Consider the following 16,547-nt stretch of genomic DNA (forward strand, 5'->3'; position numbering starts at 1 on the left):
TTAAAAGTGTTGGCTAGGCAAATAAATAAAGTCTACATCATCGTAATTTGTCAAGAAGATCTTAAACTGAAGGGAAAAAACAGGTCTTTTGCTCTGAATTTTGTTCCCCCTTAATTTGTATGTTAAAGCCCCACCCCCCAATGTGATGGCATTTGGAAGCAGGGTTTTTGAGAGATAATTAGGTTTAGGTGAGGTCAGGAGGGTGGGATCTGTGGATCTGTCCTTGCAAGATGGGAAACCAGAGAGCTTGCTTGATTTCACTCTGCCTCTTGAGCTCAGTTGGTCCGCAAACCAGGAAGAGAACCCAACCATGCTGGCATCCTGATTTCAGACTTCCAGCCTCCAGAACAGTGAGAAAATTAATTTCTGTTGTCTATGGTGTTTTGTTATGGCAGTCTGAGCTGATGAATACATCTTTCATTACTTTAGAAGCACCTATTTGCATGCAAAGGTAGTAACTTTATAATTATCATTCGTGTGCATTTGTTCATTACAGCAAAATTGACAGGACCTCTCCTTGGCAACGCTTTTATGATACTCTAACTTGAAAGTGATAAAACTGCCTTTTAAAAATTGTATAGTGCAGCTTTTTCAGTAGTTGGGGCAGAGTTGTAGCCAATTAGTCAGAATTTGCGAAGTTTTAGTCTTTTGCCCCCAAACTCTAAAGAAGTTATTATGTATCTTAACAAATGTTACAGCCTGTAAGACACATGTGCATATTTCTCACAGCAGCCTTTTGTGTTTTATTGTAAGAATATTAAAGGGGAATGGATTTATGTGGATAATCATTGAAGCTGGGTATTGAGTACGTGGAGTTGATTGTATTCTATTTGGTGGATGTTTTAAAATATAGAGTTTTAAATAAACACATACATATGAGCTACATATGATCTCATGGGTGAACAATTTCACTTTGCAATTGAAGTGTAGTTGCGTAATTGTGTTTTGGCCTATAACTATTTTAAAAAATGGAAAATAACCTCCTAGTCGCTTCTTAAAAAGGGGCAAACTGTGCCAGCTGATTTGAATGAGAGTGAATGTTTTTCACTCTATTTTCACAGCTGTCTTATCAGTTTCCTAAACTCAATTAGGGTGGAGCACAGGAATTTCACTCTTCGGGGACTAGGGGCTTTGTTGTGGTGTTTTGAAGATAAGGATATATCTTCCCAGGCTAACCTCTTGGAGTGAAGACATTTCCCCAGAAGGGGGAAAATGCAGGGCCTTAAAGATCTCGTCATAGAGTTTGCAGAGTGGTTGACGCTTAACCGTCTACGGAGAACTCTGCCAGCCTCCTGGGAAAATGATTGGGTATTCAATTGTTTCCACTTGGGCACTTTCCCAGACTAGATAAAGCCTCTCCATTCCATCCTACCCCTCCTCCACCCTAATTTTCCCTGATCCCCAGGTGCGGCAGGCTTGCTTTTGTCCAGGATGAAGGAGGGCAAGAGCTATTGGGTAAATGAGGAAAGCATCCTTTCAGTCTTCTCGCCTGCTGACGTCATGCCAGTGTTCTCTTGGCTTTCGTGTGGAAATGAGAATTTCCACAATTTTAAAGGGAGTGTCTGTTACTGTTCATTATGAACTGGATAATAATTATTATAGGTTCTTGACCTCTTTATACGATCTGGATTTTATGCCTGTGAGATATGAATTGAGCTGAGGACTTTATGAGAAGCAGAAGGATTTTTTTTTTTTTTGCAGAGTTTTCATTTTACTCATAACCTAGTTTTAGACGGGAGATGTGGGTGGTGAGCATCCAGGCCCTTCATGAGGCATTATACAATCTATTCGAGTTATACAGAGTGGATAGAAAAATGCCTATAACCCACTTTTTAAAAGTGTTTCATAATACAGACTGGAAAACCCTAGAAAATTCTTTAGGGCATGGAATTTCTTGACACTGTTTCTTGGTAGAAGAGTTCTCAAAACAGCTAACGACTCCCTGTTCCTGCAGTTTCTAGGGTGGAAGAGGAGGAGGGTAAGCGCGTGGCAGACGAAGGGCTTTGGGGAATGTTTTGCCCTTGGGACTTGACAACCACTTATTGGTTCAAAGGCTTGCACCCCAAACCTAGAAAAGATTCCCATGTTTGGGGGATTGCAGTTAGCATAACTATTTTATCACAGCAGATTTTCATCAGAAGTTTTCATTAGGAGCGACAGACAAAATTAATGAAAGCTGAAAATTCGGAAGCCTCTCATCCCCCCTAAAAAAATTAAATAAAAAAACTTCTTTTCATGAAAGTGAAAGCATACATTAAGATCGCTTTCCCTTCGTATCTCCAGAATTTTTAAGGAAAATTTATATTCTATGCTTTTGTCATCATGAGTCACACTTTGAGAGCTCATAAGGTATGGAGCAATGGTCATTAGGCAATAGAAAAAAGTTGTATAGAAGTTGATGAGTCGTAATAGTCCTAGGTTTCAAGGTTCTTATCTTTCACTAATTTATTAAATATTGGCATGCCATTCTAGGGGCTGAGCATATAGCAAAACATAAGAAAGACAAGGTTCTAGTTCTCACAGAGCTTGTGTGTTCTAATATGGATAGACTCCCAAAGCGATGCAACACCAGGTAGTAATGAGGGCTAATAGGAGGTCAAACAGGACAGGGTGATAGAGAATAGACGAGTAAATGTCTTCAGCTGGGTGGTAAGGGAAGGCCCCTCTGAGAAGATGACATTTGAATTGAGACTCAAAGGTGGGGAAGAAGCCATCGATGGAAGATCAAGGGAATCCATATTCCAGGGAGAGGGAGCAAAGAGTGCCAAAGCACCAAACCTTAACCTGCACGAGGAACAGAAAGCTAGCAACTGTGGCTCAGGCTCGGAGAGCAGGGGAGAGGGTGACCTGGTCAGAGGGAGGACCAGAGACCTTGTCATGAAGAGCCTTGAAAGCCAGAAGTTATGCTAAACATGATGGAATGACTTTGAAGATTTAATTTTGTTTTATGGCCAAACCCATGGCATATGGAAGTTCTGGGCCAAAAATTGAGTCCGAGCCACAGCTGCTGTCCTGCACGACAGCTGTGGCAAATCCAGATCTTTAACCCACTCTCCCAGGGTAGGGACTGAACGCAAGTCTGTGCAGTGACCCAAGCCGCTGCTATGGGATTCTTAACCCATTGTGCCACAGCAGGAACTCCTGAAGGGTTTTGAGCAGAGGAGTCATGTTATCTGATTAGCATTTTAAAATATTACTCTGGCTATCACGTGGAGAATGGATTATACCAAGTGTCTATGGTGATTTTGGTAAAAGATAAGGGTGGCTTGGATGAGGATAAAGAGAGAGGAGCAGCTGGGTTTGGGATGTGTTAGAGACCCAGTAGAGAGATCTTGTTGGTGGGTCATTGTGGGAGACTAAGGAATGGATGATGCCCAGACTCTGGGCTCCTGTAGGAGCTACTTGCCAGATAGGGAAAGCTGGGAGATGCATGAAAGTGGCTGCAGAAACAAAGGCTTGCCCCAGGGGCATGTTAATTTGGAAACATTCAAATTAGATGTGAAATAGCAGCTGGTTAAAAAGGTTGGGGCTGCAGGTTTATTCCCACCTTGATGCTGTTACTCATGCTGCTCCCTTTTCCTAAAAAGTCTTTCCGTTCCTTCCACCCACCCCACCTTAAGCATTTAAAAAAAAAAAAAAAAGGTTGGGGCTGGAAATGGGGAATAGGGAAATAGGGTTGCAGGTGCACCTGCGGTCAAAGATAGGTTTTTTAAAAGTAGTTACTTTTTTTTTTTTTTTAAAGATGAGGGTACTTAACTATGTAAGCTAATAGGAATGATGCAGGACAGAGGGAAAAATATCAGTGTGATGGGTTACCTATTTGATGTCTTCCAAACACAGACCCAAGAAAGAAAAGACAAGTTGGAAAACAAAGCATCGATTACTATTTGCTATGTATGTATTACAGGCTTTGGGAGAGAAGCAGGATAGAAAGAGAAGATAAGCATGGAGAAAGGGAACTAGGGAAGGCAAGAGAAGAAAGAAATAGAATTTTAAAAATAGTATAGAGTTAAAAAATACATCTGTGGGACCTGGGAGGAGGCTGAGGAATGAGTGAATTCTGCTTCTAACTTCTAGAGACAAATTTTTCTAGGCGGCACGCATTCCATTGTCCACTAAAGCCTTTCTGCCCTAGAGAGGGCAGCAGTTAAGAATGGTGTGGATATAAACTCCCAGCTCCACTTCTTGCTGGAAGGGAGTAAGTTATGCAACTTCTTTGTGCCTCAGTTTCCTCACCAGAAACATGGACTCAGAAGGGCCTGCCTTGTGGGGTTAGTGTGTGAATGAAATGAGACCATTCTTGTAAAACACAGGGCAAACTTGGCATCTTTCTAGGTACTTCTGAGACTTTGGACAAATCCTATCTCAAGTCCCTTGAGGCCATGGGACCTGTCTTATCTTTTAACTTTCCATGGAATCTAGTACATAGCCTTATGTGTAAGTAAATTTTGAATGCTCACTTTTCCCTTCTTTTTGTTCCCCTTTCCTTCTGCTGTGCTAGACCTCTCCCGTGCTGCTCATCCTTTTGTACTTGCGATTTTGGTCTATAGAGTGTTTGTTCTGTTGGATATTAGAATCATGGAAAACACGAGGTAGGGCTTTAGCTTTATTCTCTCTTCCCTCCTAAAGCAAGAAAGATGTCCAATATGAACACCTTGATTAAAAATGAAAGTTTATACCAACATTAAATTTTCTTTTATTCCCAAGTCCATACATAATTTCTCTTGTTCATCTAACTGATTAGCTACACAAAGATTGGTTCCCGGGAAACTTTTTAATCCAAGAGAACAGCTCAGCCCTGCATCAAATTTTTTTTTTTTTTGCCTTTTCTAGGGCTGCTCCTGTGGCATATGGAGGTTCCCAGGCTGGGGGTCCAATCGGAGCTGTAGCTGCTGGCCACAGCCACAGCAATGCCAGATCTGAGCCACGTGTGCAACCTACACCACAGCTCACAGCAACGCTAGATCCTTAACCCACTGAGCAAGGCCAGGGATCAAACCCGAAACCTCATGGTTCCTTGTCGGATTCATTAACCACTGCGCCGCGACGGGAACTCCCAGCCCCACATCAATTTTTGACTGCTTAGTCTACGTCATGTGTGTCCTCTTCCATTAAAATGTAAGCTCCCCAAAGACAGAGACCCTGAACAGTTCTTTTAAAATAAAAGTTTTATTGTGAAATATTACAGCTAGAGGGAAAAAGAGAGGATAAAAAATAAAATAATGCAAACATGTACATTTCATCCACTTTAAAAGACTTCTTATACAATTATTCCTGCCTGTGTCCTCACTCTCCCCATCAGTAATCTCTATCTTGAATGCTGTACTTAGCATTTCTCTGCAGAATTTTCTCCCTTAACTGCATTATATCCGAATCTGTATCAAGTTCTCCTTTCCTCAGGTTTCTGATGTGAACACATAGTAGGCTCTCAGTCAGTTTGTTGAATGAACAATGCTTGCTTGCTTGCTTGCTTGAGAACAGCAAATGGATCTTTACCTTCCTTTTCTGTTATTTTTCCCAAAGACTTGCTCACATACTGGGTGATTTTGGAAGGTAAGATGGGTGCTTAATATTGTTGCCCTATGTAAAATCTATGAAATTATAGCTATCGTACCAGTTCTTATGATGTCTGCCTCTGATAGGAGCAGAATGTAATACCACAAAGTTCCATGATAAAATCACCTATGTGTAGGGGGAGGGTTTATTGAGAACCCTGCCAGTTGCTCTTTGTGAATATTTGGTATCATATCTGTCTTTTCCCACAGGAGTACATGTTCTCTTAAACTCCGCTAATGAAAGGGCTTGCATGAAATCTGGTAGAGAAGAGAAGGAGAAGCCAGTGTTTTCTAGAAGCAGGTAGGGCAGAAGTACGGGCGGCAGCAGATGGGATGGTTGACGTGGGATTTTATCTACAGCTTTTGGGTGGTATGAGAATCTTCCATTGGCTTTACAGACAGCCGAGATCAAAGGCAGTATCTTTGTGATTCCTGCCCTTCCAGGTTCCTCAAAAGAGACCCTAACCACCATCCTTCCTGCAGCTTTCCCAGAATTGTGAAAGCCTATAATCCCCTGTGTTAGACCCTGTCCTGCTTTAAAAAATTTTTTTATTATATTTGATTTACATTTTTCTATCAATTTCTGCTGTATGCAAAGTGACCCAGTCATACATCTATACAAACTCTCTCTCTTGTATTATCTTTCCTCATGTTCCATCACAAGTGATTGGACATAGTTCCCTGTGCTATACAGCAGGACCATTTTAAATGTAACAGTTTGAGTCAATTAACCCTGAAATCCCAGTCCATCCCACTTCGTCCACCTCCCTCTTGGCAACAAGTCTGCTGTCCATGTCTGTGGGTTGCCATGTCTGTGGGTCGCTTTCTGTTCTGTAGATGGGTTCATCTATACCGTATTTCAGATTCCATATGTAAGTGGTATCATGGTATCTGTATTTCTCTGATTTACTTCACCTTAGCATGAGAATCTCTAGTTGCATCCATGTTGCTGCATATGGCATTATTTTGTTCTTTTTTATGGCTGAGTAGTATTCATTGTGTACATGTAACAAGTCTTCTTAATCCATTGATCTGTTGATGGATATTTAGGTTGTTTCCATGTCCTGGCTATTGTGAATAGTGCCGCTGTGAACATAGGGGTGCATGTATCTTTGTGAATGAAAGTTTTGTCCAGATATATGCCTAGGAATGGGATTGCTGGGTCATGTGGTAGTTCTATATTTAGTTTTCTGAGGTACCTCCATATTGTTTTCCATAGTGGTTGTACCAGTTTCCATTCCTACCAACAGTGCAAGAGGGTTCCCTTTTCTCCACACCCTCTCCAGCATTTATTTGTAGACTTGCCAATGATAGCCATTCTGACCAGCGTGAGGTGGTACCTCTTTACAGTTTCGATTTGCATTTTTCTAATAATTAGTGATGCTGAGCATTTTTTCATGTGCCTGTTGGCCATCTGTATGTCTTCTTTGGAGAAATGTCTATTTAGGTCTTCTGCTCATTTTTTGCTTTGGAGATTAAGCCCTTGTCACTTGCATCACTTAAAACTATTTTCACCCATTTCATAGGTTGTCTTTTTCTTTCTTTTTTTTTTAAATGGTTACCTTTGGTGTGCAAAAGCTTGTAAGTTTGATTAGGTACCATTGGTTTATTTTTGTTTTTCTATTGCCTTGGGTGACCGACCTAAGAAAACATTTGTACAATTGATGTCAGAGAATGTTTTGCCTATGTTCTCTTCTAGGAGTTTTATGGTATCTTGTCTTATGTTTAAATCTTTAAGCCATTTTGAGTTTATTTTTGTGCATGATGTGAAGGTGTGTTCTAGTTTCATTGACTTACATGCAGCTGTCCAGTTTTCCCTACCACTTGCTGAAGAGACTGTCATTTCCCCATTTTATATTCTTGCCTCCTTTGTCAAATATTAATTGACCATAGATGTCTGGGTTTATTTCTGGGTTCTCTATTCTGTTTCATTGGTCTGAATTTCTGTTTTGGTACCAGAACCATACTGGTTTGATTACTGTAGCTTTGTAATATTGCCTGGAGTCTGGGAGAGTTATGCCTCCTCCTTGGTTTTTGTTCCTCAGGATTGCTTTGGCAATTCTAGGTCTTGCATGGTTCCATATAAATTTTTAGATTGTTTGTTCTAGTTCTGTGAAAAATGTCATGGGTAATTTGATATAGATCACATTAAATCTGAAGATTGCTTTGAGTAGTATGACCATTTTAATGATACTAATTCTTGCAATCCAGGAACATGAGATATCTTTCTACTTTGAATCCTCTTTAAATTTCCTTGGAAAATATAATGTTTTATAGTTTTCAGTGTATAAGTCTTTCACCTCCTTGGTCAAGTTTATTCTCAGGTATTTAATTTTGGGGGTGTGATTTTTAAAAGGTATTTTTTGATACTCCTTTTCTAATATTTCATTGTTAGTATATAGAAATGCAACCGATTTCTGAATGTTAATCTTGTCTCCTGCTATTTTGCTGAATTTGTTGATCAGATTGAGTAAATTTTTTGTGGACTCCTTAGGGTTTTATGTATATAGTATATCATCTGCATATAGTGACAGTTTTACCTCTTCTCTTCCAATTTCGACATCTTTTATTTCTTTGGTTTGTCTTATCACTATGGCTAGGACTTCCAATACTATGTTGAGTAAAAGTAGTGAGAGTGGGCATCCTTGTCTTGTGCCAGCTTTTCATGGGAAGTCTTTCAATTTTTCACCCTTGAATATTATACTGGCTGTGGGTTTGTCATAAATGGCTTTTATTATGGTAAGATATGTTCCCTCTACACCCACTTTGGTAAAGAATTTTTCTTATAAATGGATGTTGGATTTTGTCAAAAGATTTTTCTATATCCATTGAGATGATCGTGTGGTTTTTGACTTTTCTTTTGTTAATGTGGTGTATAACACTGATGGATTTTGCATATATTGAACCATCCTTGTGAACTTGGGATGAAACACAGTTGTGCTGTATGATATTTTTTATGTGTTATTGGATTCTGTTGGCTAAAATTTTGTTGAATTTTTGAGTCTATTCATCAAAGATACTGGCCTATGATTTTGTCATTTGGTAGTATCTTTGCCTAGTTTTGGTATTAGGATGATGGTGGCTTCATAGAATGTCTTTGGGAGTGTTTCTACTTCAGTCTTCTGGAAAAGTTCTAAGAAGGTTGGGTATAAGTTTTTCTCTGTATGTTTGGTAGAATTCACCTATGAAGCCATCTGGTCCTAGACTTTTGTTTGTAGGGAGTGTTTTCATTATATATTCAATTTCATTTCTAGTCATCTGGTCTGTTCAAATGATCTATTTCCTCTTGAGTCAGTTTTGGTGGGCTGCATGTCTCTAGAAAGTTTTCCATTTCTTCTAGGTTGTAAAATATGGTAGCATATAATTGTTCATAGTATTCTCTCTTTTTTTTTTCTTTATATTTCTGCTGTATCTGCTGAGATTTCTTTTTTTCATTTCTTATTTCGTTTATGTGGGGTCTCTCTCTTCTTCTTGGTGAGTCTGGCTAGAGGTTTGTCAATTTTGTTTACCCTTTCAAAGAGCCAGCTCTTGGTTTTATTTTTTTCTATTGTTTTTTAAATCTCTATTTTATTGATTTCTTCTCCGATCTTTACAATTTCCTTCCTTCTGCTGAACTTAGGTTTTGTTTGTTCTTCTTTTCTAATTCTTTTAGGTGGTAGGTTAAGTTGTTGATTTGAGATTTTTCTTCTTTTTTGAGGAAAGCCTGTACTGCTTTGAACTTCCCTCTAAGAACTGCTTTTGTGGCATCCCATATATTTTGAATGGTTGTGTTTTTTGTTGTTTTCGGTTTTCTTTGTTTTTTTTTTTATTTTTTTATTTTTTGCTTTTTACGGCCATGCCCATGGCATTTGGAAGTTCCCAGGCTAGGGGTCAAATCGGAGCTACAGCTGCCAGCCTATGCCACAGCCACAGCAACTCAGGATCTGAGCTGAGTCTGTGATCTACACCACAGCTCATGGCAATGCTGGATCCCCAACCCACTGAGTGAAGCCAGGGATCAACCATGCATCCTCATGGATGCTATTCAGATTCATTTCTGCTGCACCTTGATGGGAACTCATGAATGCTTATGTTTGCATTGTCATTTGTCTTGAGGTATTTTTTTAAATTTCCCTTTGGATTTCCTCATTGACCCATTGGTTTTTTTAGTAGCATGCTGTTTATTTAGTCTCCCTGTAGTCGTTTTTTTGTCTCATTTCTTTTCCTGTGCTAGTTTCATACTATTGTAGTCAGAGAAGATGCTTGAAACAATGTCTATGCTCTTAAATTTGTTGAGGTTAGTTTTGTGCCCCAGTATGTGGTCAATCCTTGAAAATGTTCCATGTGTGCCTGAAAAGAATATATATTCTGATTGGATGTAGTGTCCTGAAAATATCGATTAAGTCTAACTTCTATTGTGTCATTTAGGATCTCTATTGCCTTATTGATTTACTTTCTAGGGGTTCTGTCCATTGATGTGAGTGGGGTGTTAAAATCTCCTGCTATTATTGTATTCACATCAATTTCTCCTTTTATGTCTTTAGTATTTGTTTTATGTATTTGGGTGCTCCTATATTAGGGGCAAAATATTGACAAGTGTAATAATCCTCTTCTTGAATTGATCCTTTTCTCATTAATATTTGTTTGTCATTAAATAGCATCCTTCTTTGTCTTTCTTTACTGCCTTTGTTTTAAAGTCTGTCTTGTCTAATACGAACATTGAAACTCCTGCTTTCCTGTCTTTCCATTCATAGGAAATCTTTTTCCATCTCCTCACTTTCAATTTATATGTGTCCTTTGCCCTAAGGTGAGTCTCTTATAGGCAGCATATTGTAGGCTTTTTTTTTTATTTAGTCTGCCACTCTATGTCTTTTGACTGGAGCATTCAGTCCATTGATAATTAAGGTAATTATTGATAAATATATATTTATTCACATTTTAAACCTTGTTTTCCAGTTGATTCTATGTTTCTCCTTTGTTCCTTTTTTTAGCTAGATGATTTCCTTTTATGTTTGTATCCTCTTCTTTTTAGTTGTTGTGAATGTATTTTTTTTGGTTTGGAATTGTTATTGCCCTGTTTTTCAAGTATATTAACCCCTTCCTATATCTGCTTGCTTTAACCTAATAGTCATGTAAGCTCAAACATATTCTTAAAAAGAGTCTAGATTTACTTACTTTTCTTTCCCACATTTTTTTTATTTTAAAGTCTTCATGTTTGTCCTTTTGCTGTTCCTTGTGTTTATTGTCACTTTTACAATAGGGTTTTGTTTTGTTTTGTTTTTTCCTTTTAGATCTGTATCCTGGCTTATTTAAGTGATTGCTTTCCAATTGTGATTTCCTCCATCCTATTTCTTTTTGCTTCTTTTTTTTTTTTTCAGTTAGAGGAGCCCTTTCAGTATTTCTTTTTGATTGGGTTTAAAAACTCTTTTAGTTTTTGTTTGTTGGAGAAATTCTTTATTTCTCCTATTTTAAATGATATTCTTGCTGGGTAGAGTATTCTAGGCTGCCAATTTTTCCCTTTTAGAACTTTGAATATATCTTGTCATTCTCTTCTGGCCTGTACTATTTCTGTAGAGAAGTCAGCTGATAACCTTCCAGAGGTTCCTTTGTAATTAACTTTGTTTTCCTCTTGCCTTTAGAATCATCTCCTTTAATTTTTTGCCATTTTAATTATAATATGTCTTGATGTGGGTCTTTGTGGGTTCAACTTGTTTGGGGGTCTTCTGTGCTTCCTGTATCTTGATATTGATTCCTTTATATTTGGAAAGTTTTCAACCATGATTTCTTCAGATATATTTTCAATCCCCTTTTCTTTTTCTTCTTCTTCTGGAATACCTATTATGCATAGCTTGGCCCACTTTATATTACCCATAGATCTCTTATATTGCTCTCATTTTTTTTTTCATTTGTCTGCTGTCCTGATTGGGTAATTTCCATTATTCTATCTTCCAAGTCACTTATTCGTCCCTTTGGACTATTCATTCTGCTCTCCAATGCCTTTAATGCAGCTTGTGACTCTACAAATTAATTTTCTAATTTTTCTTGTCTCCTCCTTATATTTTCCACTTCCTTTCTAAAGTAATCCACATTACTGTTCATATCTGCTCTTAATTTCTTCATATACACTCTTATTTCCTTCAGTATTTTCACTATATCCTTTTTAAACTTTGTGTCTGTTAGATTGCAGAGGTCTGTTTTGTTGTTTGCTCCTTCGGGGGAATTCTCCTATTCCTTTAACTGGGAATGGTTCCTGAGCTACTTCATTTTGCTTATACTTCTTTATTCAAAAAACATATATTTATGTCTAATGGCAGTAGTTGTATACTGTGTTTTTGGCATACTGATTTTACAATCATCAGATTTTTTAAATCATAAACTCCAACAACATAAAATATTGACCATGAAATGAAGGAAAAAAAACTTGTACCCACTGCTTATGGAAGTTTGTAGAACTACTTGCAGGGGGTTAGGAAAGGTGTCATTTTTGTACTGTGTAGTATAGTTAAAAATGCACAAATCCTATCCTCATTAATTCCTCTTCTATGTATATACCCTGGAGCAAAGACTCATACATCAGGAGAAAGGTACAAAGATGTTTATTACAGTATTATTTATACTAGGAGAAGAACTCAAATCATGAAAGTGTCCATTAATAGGAAATAAATAAATTGATACCAAAAAATGAAATACTATGGAACAGTTAAAATGGCCTAGCTCTATAAATGTCAACATGGATAGTTCTCAAAATTGTTTTATTGATATACACAATGGAATATTACTCAGCCATGAAAAGAATGAAATAATGCCATTTGCAGCAACATGGATGGACCTAGAGATTATTATAATAAGTGAAGTGAGTCATACAGAGAGACAAATATCATGATATCACTTGAATGTGGAATCTAAAAAATATAAACTTATTTACAACACAGAAATGGACTCAGACATAGAAAACAAATTTATGGTTGTCTTATGGGATAACAGGATTGGGAGACAAATTAGGAGTTTGGGATTCACATACACACTACCATATATAAAATAGTCAACAGGGACCTACTTATAGCATGGAGAACTATATTCAGTATCTTTTAATAACCTAGAATGGAAAAGAATCTGAACAAGAATATATATATATATATATATATATATATATATGTATGTAAACTGAATTACTTTACTTCTGAAACTAACACAACATTGTAAATTAACTATACCTCAATTTAAAAGCCCATATATCCAAAAGAAGAAGAAGAAGAAAGAAAGAAAATGCATTCTCAAGAAGGGGGCTGCGGAGTTCCCATCGTGGCTCAGTGGTTAACGAATCCGACTAGGAACCATGAGGTTGTGGGTTCGATCCCTGGCCTCTCTCAGTGGGTTAAGGATCCGGCGTTGCCATAAGCTGTGGTGTTGCCATGAGCTGTGGTGTAGGTCACAGAGGTGGCTCAGATCCCAAGTTGCTGTGGCTCTGGTGCAGGCTGGCAGCTACAGCTCTGATTAGATCCCTAGCACGGGAACCTCCATATGCTGCGGGTGCGGCCCTCAAAAGACAAAAAAAAAAAAAAAAGAAAAAAAGAAGGGGGCTGCTAAGTAATATATTCAGTATGGCAGCACTTAGGTAAATTCTAATACACACTCATAGTAAAAGCATAAAAAGAGAAAGGGGGTTATAAGAGTGCATACATAATTCATGAGAGTAGTGGACTCTGTTGAGAGATAAAAGAGGAGCAGCCTCCTGTCTCTGATGCCAGACGTGGTGTTGGGTGCCCGCCCTCCCACCTCGCCTGTGCCCAGAGTAAAGGTAGCAGTAATGTTGATGCTGGCAAGTAAACTGAAGTGGGATGACTGTTTTGAAGGGTCCCAGAAGTCAGCCACAGTCTCTAGCTCCACTCGACAGGTTTCTGTGAGGGACAGGCTGCTTATTAAAAAGGTTGCAGAACATGAAGCCAATTTGCTTTGTATGCATAACGTGCATCTTCCTGATCCAAACAAGCTTCTTTGCTTTCAGCTAACTGTAACCCCAGAGGAGGGTTACTATCAGGGTGGAAAATTTTGGTGTGAAACGGAAGTTTCCCATGCACACAACATGGTGCCTCCCGAAACGAAATTCTTGACCAGGATCTGGCACCCCAGCATAGCAGAGACAGGTGAAATATGTCTAAGTTGGCCGAGCAGACATTTGATTGATGGCACAGACTAGGCTCCCACGAGGATAATGAAGGATGTTGCTTGGGGATTAAAATCTTTGTTTACTGGATCTTTTGATCATCATCTCTTTGTGATGATTCACTAAATATTGAAGCTGCAGAACATCATTTGTGGGACAAGGAGGACTTCCAGAATAAAGCTGAGGACTACATTAAGTGTTATGCCAGATGGCAGGAGGACACTGCAGGGCCATGGATTGTTATAAGATTGTCTCCAGCTGAAACCAAGGAAGAGCCTCCTCCCCAGTCCTCAGGCTCCCTTGAGTCCCACGGGGTCATCCTAGTCCTGGGACCATGTTGCCCCAAGGAGGAACCTTTTCATGACTGCCAGTTGTAGATGGAGCGTTCCCCCTAAATAGGGCAAGAAAATGTGTTTGGAGTTCTAAAGAGCTCTGTGCTTTCCTTAACTTGTTTACTTTCTGGAAACTGTACTGTATAGGCTGTTGATAGATGCTTGGAAAGTGGTAATGAACTCCGATTTGAGGCTAGAGCTTGCTTTTTTCCCCTTTTCCCAAAGTCCTTTCCCCACACAGGCGACAGTAATGATGTGCTCAGTGTTACTCACCAGTTGATGATCAGAAACTCACTACAGGAGTTCCTGTTGTGGCTCAGCAGAAACAAATCTGACTAGTATCCATGAAGACACAGGTTCAATCCCTGGCCTTGCTTAGTGGGTTAACAATCCGGCATTGCTCTGAGCTGTGGTGTAGGTTGCAGATGCAGCTTGGATCTGGTGTTGCTGTGGCAGTGGCCTAGGCCAGCGGCTCCAGTTCCAATGCAATCCCTAGCCTGGGAACCTCCATATGTGTGGGTGTGGCCCTAAAAAGACCAAAAAAAGAAGAAAGGAAGAAAGACACTTGCTACAAACTGTGATTAGATGCAAATTCTCTTAGATCCTTCCATGAATGTTGGCCCTGTCCTAGGAGTTGTGAAATGTCCCAGAATGCATAGTCATTCACTGCAGATCTCTTACTGAAATGCATTTTTTAAATTTAATACAAGTATATTTTGGAACAGAATAAAAGAAGAGAGAGGAGTTGGGATGGAAAACAAAAACCTCATTTTCATTTTATTCCTTTTCAAAAAATATGAAGCAAAATGATCAAATATCTTTTTTTCCTTTGCATCATAGGTATGCAGTTTTATATTCTCTATACTTTCCTATGGTAGTTCTTAAATTAATAGTTTATCTTCCCTTGTCTCCCCCTTGTTCCCCATCTCACTACAGTCTGGATTTCGTCCTGCATCACTTAGAGTGCCAGCAGGAAACAAAGGGTTCACTCAAATTGGCTCATTTGAAGAGAGTTTATTTAATATAAAGACTACTTACAAAGCTGCTCACAGGATACAGGGAAGCCAACAGACAAGCGTGGCCCCTCAGAGGCTGGTAACAGCAGGAAGCTGTTGCTGCCCTAGGCCTGCAGGAAAATGGGAAGGAACTTGTACAGGAGCAGAGCCTGAGAGAGTACTGTATGGACAAGGCCACCCAACAGGAGTGGTGGCCTTTATCAAGGAAAGCAGCCAGCCTGTGGTGACCAATCTCAAGGGAGGTGGAGAGAATAGGTACCTCTCCTCCCGCCCTCTGATTTCTTCGGCCAAGCCCAGCCTGAAACCATCAGACCAGGAAATCCACTGATGCTGCCTCTACAGGTCAGCTTCCCAGGGCTCAGAGCAGGGACAAAGCAAGGATATCCATAGGTCCCACCACAACTCACACAGCTTGCCAATGCCTGCTAATGGTCAAATCCAGGAGATGCTACAGATGATTGTGTGTGTGTGTGTGTGTGTGTGTGTGTGTGTGTGTGTGTGTCTTTTTGCCTTTTCTAGGGCTGCATCGAAGGCATATGGAGGTTCCCAGGCTAGGGGTCCATTAGGAGCTGCCGCCGCCGACCTACACCACAGCAACGTGGGATCCGAGCCACGTCTGCAACCTACGCCACAGCTCATGGCAACGCCGGATCCCCAACCCACTGAGCAAGGCCAGGGATCGAACCCGCAACCTCACATTTCCCAGTCATATTCATTAACCACTGAGCCACGATGGGAGCTCCTACGGATGATTTTTTGAACTTGGCTTCTTGCTTACATTTTATAGTTGACTTCTTCTCCATGTTTATACGCACTCCTCTAGTTTTCCAACTAACTCAGGTGTTCCTTGCTAGTGTTGTTCATTGGAAACAAGACTCCCTGTCTCTTAGAGTGTTAGAATTCTCACAGCTTTCCATTTCTGATCCTCTTTTCTGACTCAGTCATTCTCATGCATTTAACTCGCAACTCTTTGCTGGTAAAGACTTGTTTTATTTCTAGCCAAGACCTAGCATCTCAATTCCAGGTTTATTGATGCAACACAAGACAGTCACATTAGCTTCTCAAAATCAGCTTGGCAAAGCCAAACACACTACCTTCCCCTAATGGTCTGTCTCTTATGGTTCCCACCAGGTGAATGGCCTTGCCAACTAACTACCCCGGCAGAAACCCTGAAATCTCCTTCCTCTAATTCCTTACCTTCCACATATTGTATACTTCTCTTTCCCTTGAAGGGGGGACTGGTCAAAGGAGAGCTCAACCAAGCATAGAGATGGTGCGTTATTAACTGGATTTGTCCTGGAGGGGGGTGACAGGGCTGAGACAATAAGACCGGAACAAGGATATCCAATCTAAGTGGCTTCTCAACTGTGCTAAACAGTTAATTTTTCCAGATATCTGGACCCTACTTAAAACCAATTAATCAAAAAATCTGGGGAGTTCCCATTGTGGGTCAGTGGTAATGAACCTGACTAGTATCCATGAGGATATGAGTTTGATCCTT

General features: G+C 39.6%; 1 pseudogene; it reads left to right on the plus strand.

Annotated features, from left to right (window-relative positions):
* The first annotated feature begins 13,341 nt into the window (after window positions 1-13,341).
* On the plus strand, window positions 13,342-14,075 carry LOC125113828 (NEDD8-conjugating enzyme UBE2F-like; annotated as a pseudogene).
* The last annotated feature ends 2,472 nt before the right edge of the window (window positions 14,076-16,547 follow it).

Source organism: Phacochoerus africanus, chromosome 14, assembly GCF_016906955.1.
Source record: "Phacochoerus africanus isolate WHEZ1 chromosome 14, ROS_Pafr_v1, whole genome shotgun sequence".
Lineage (NCBI taxonomy): Eukaryota > Metazoa > Chordata > Mammalia > Artiodactyla > Suidae > Phacochoerus > Phacochoerus africanus.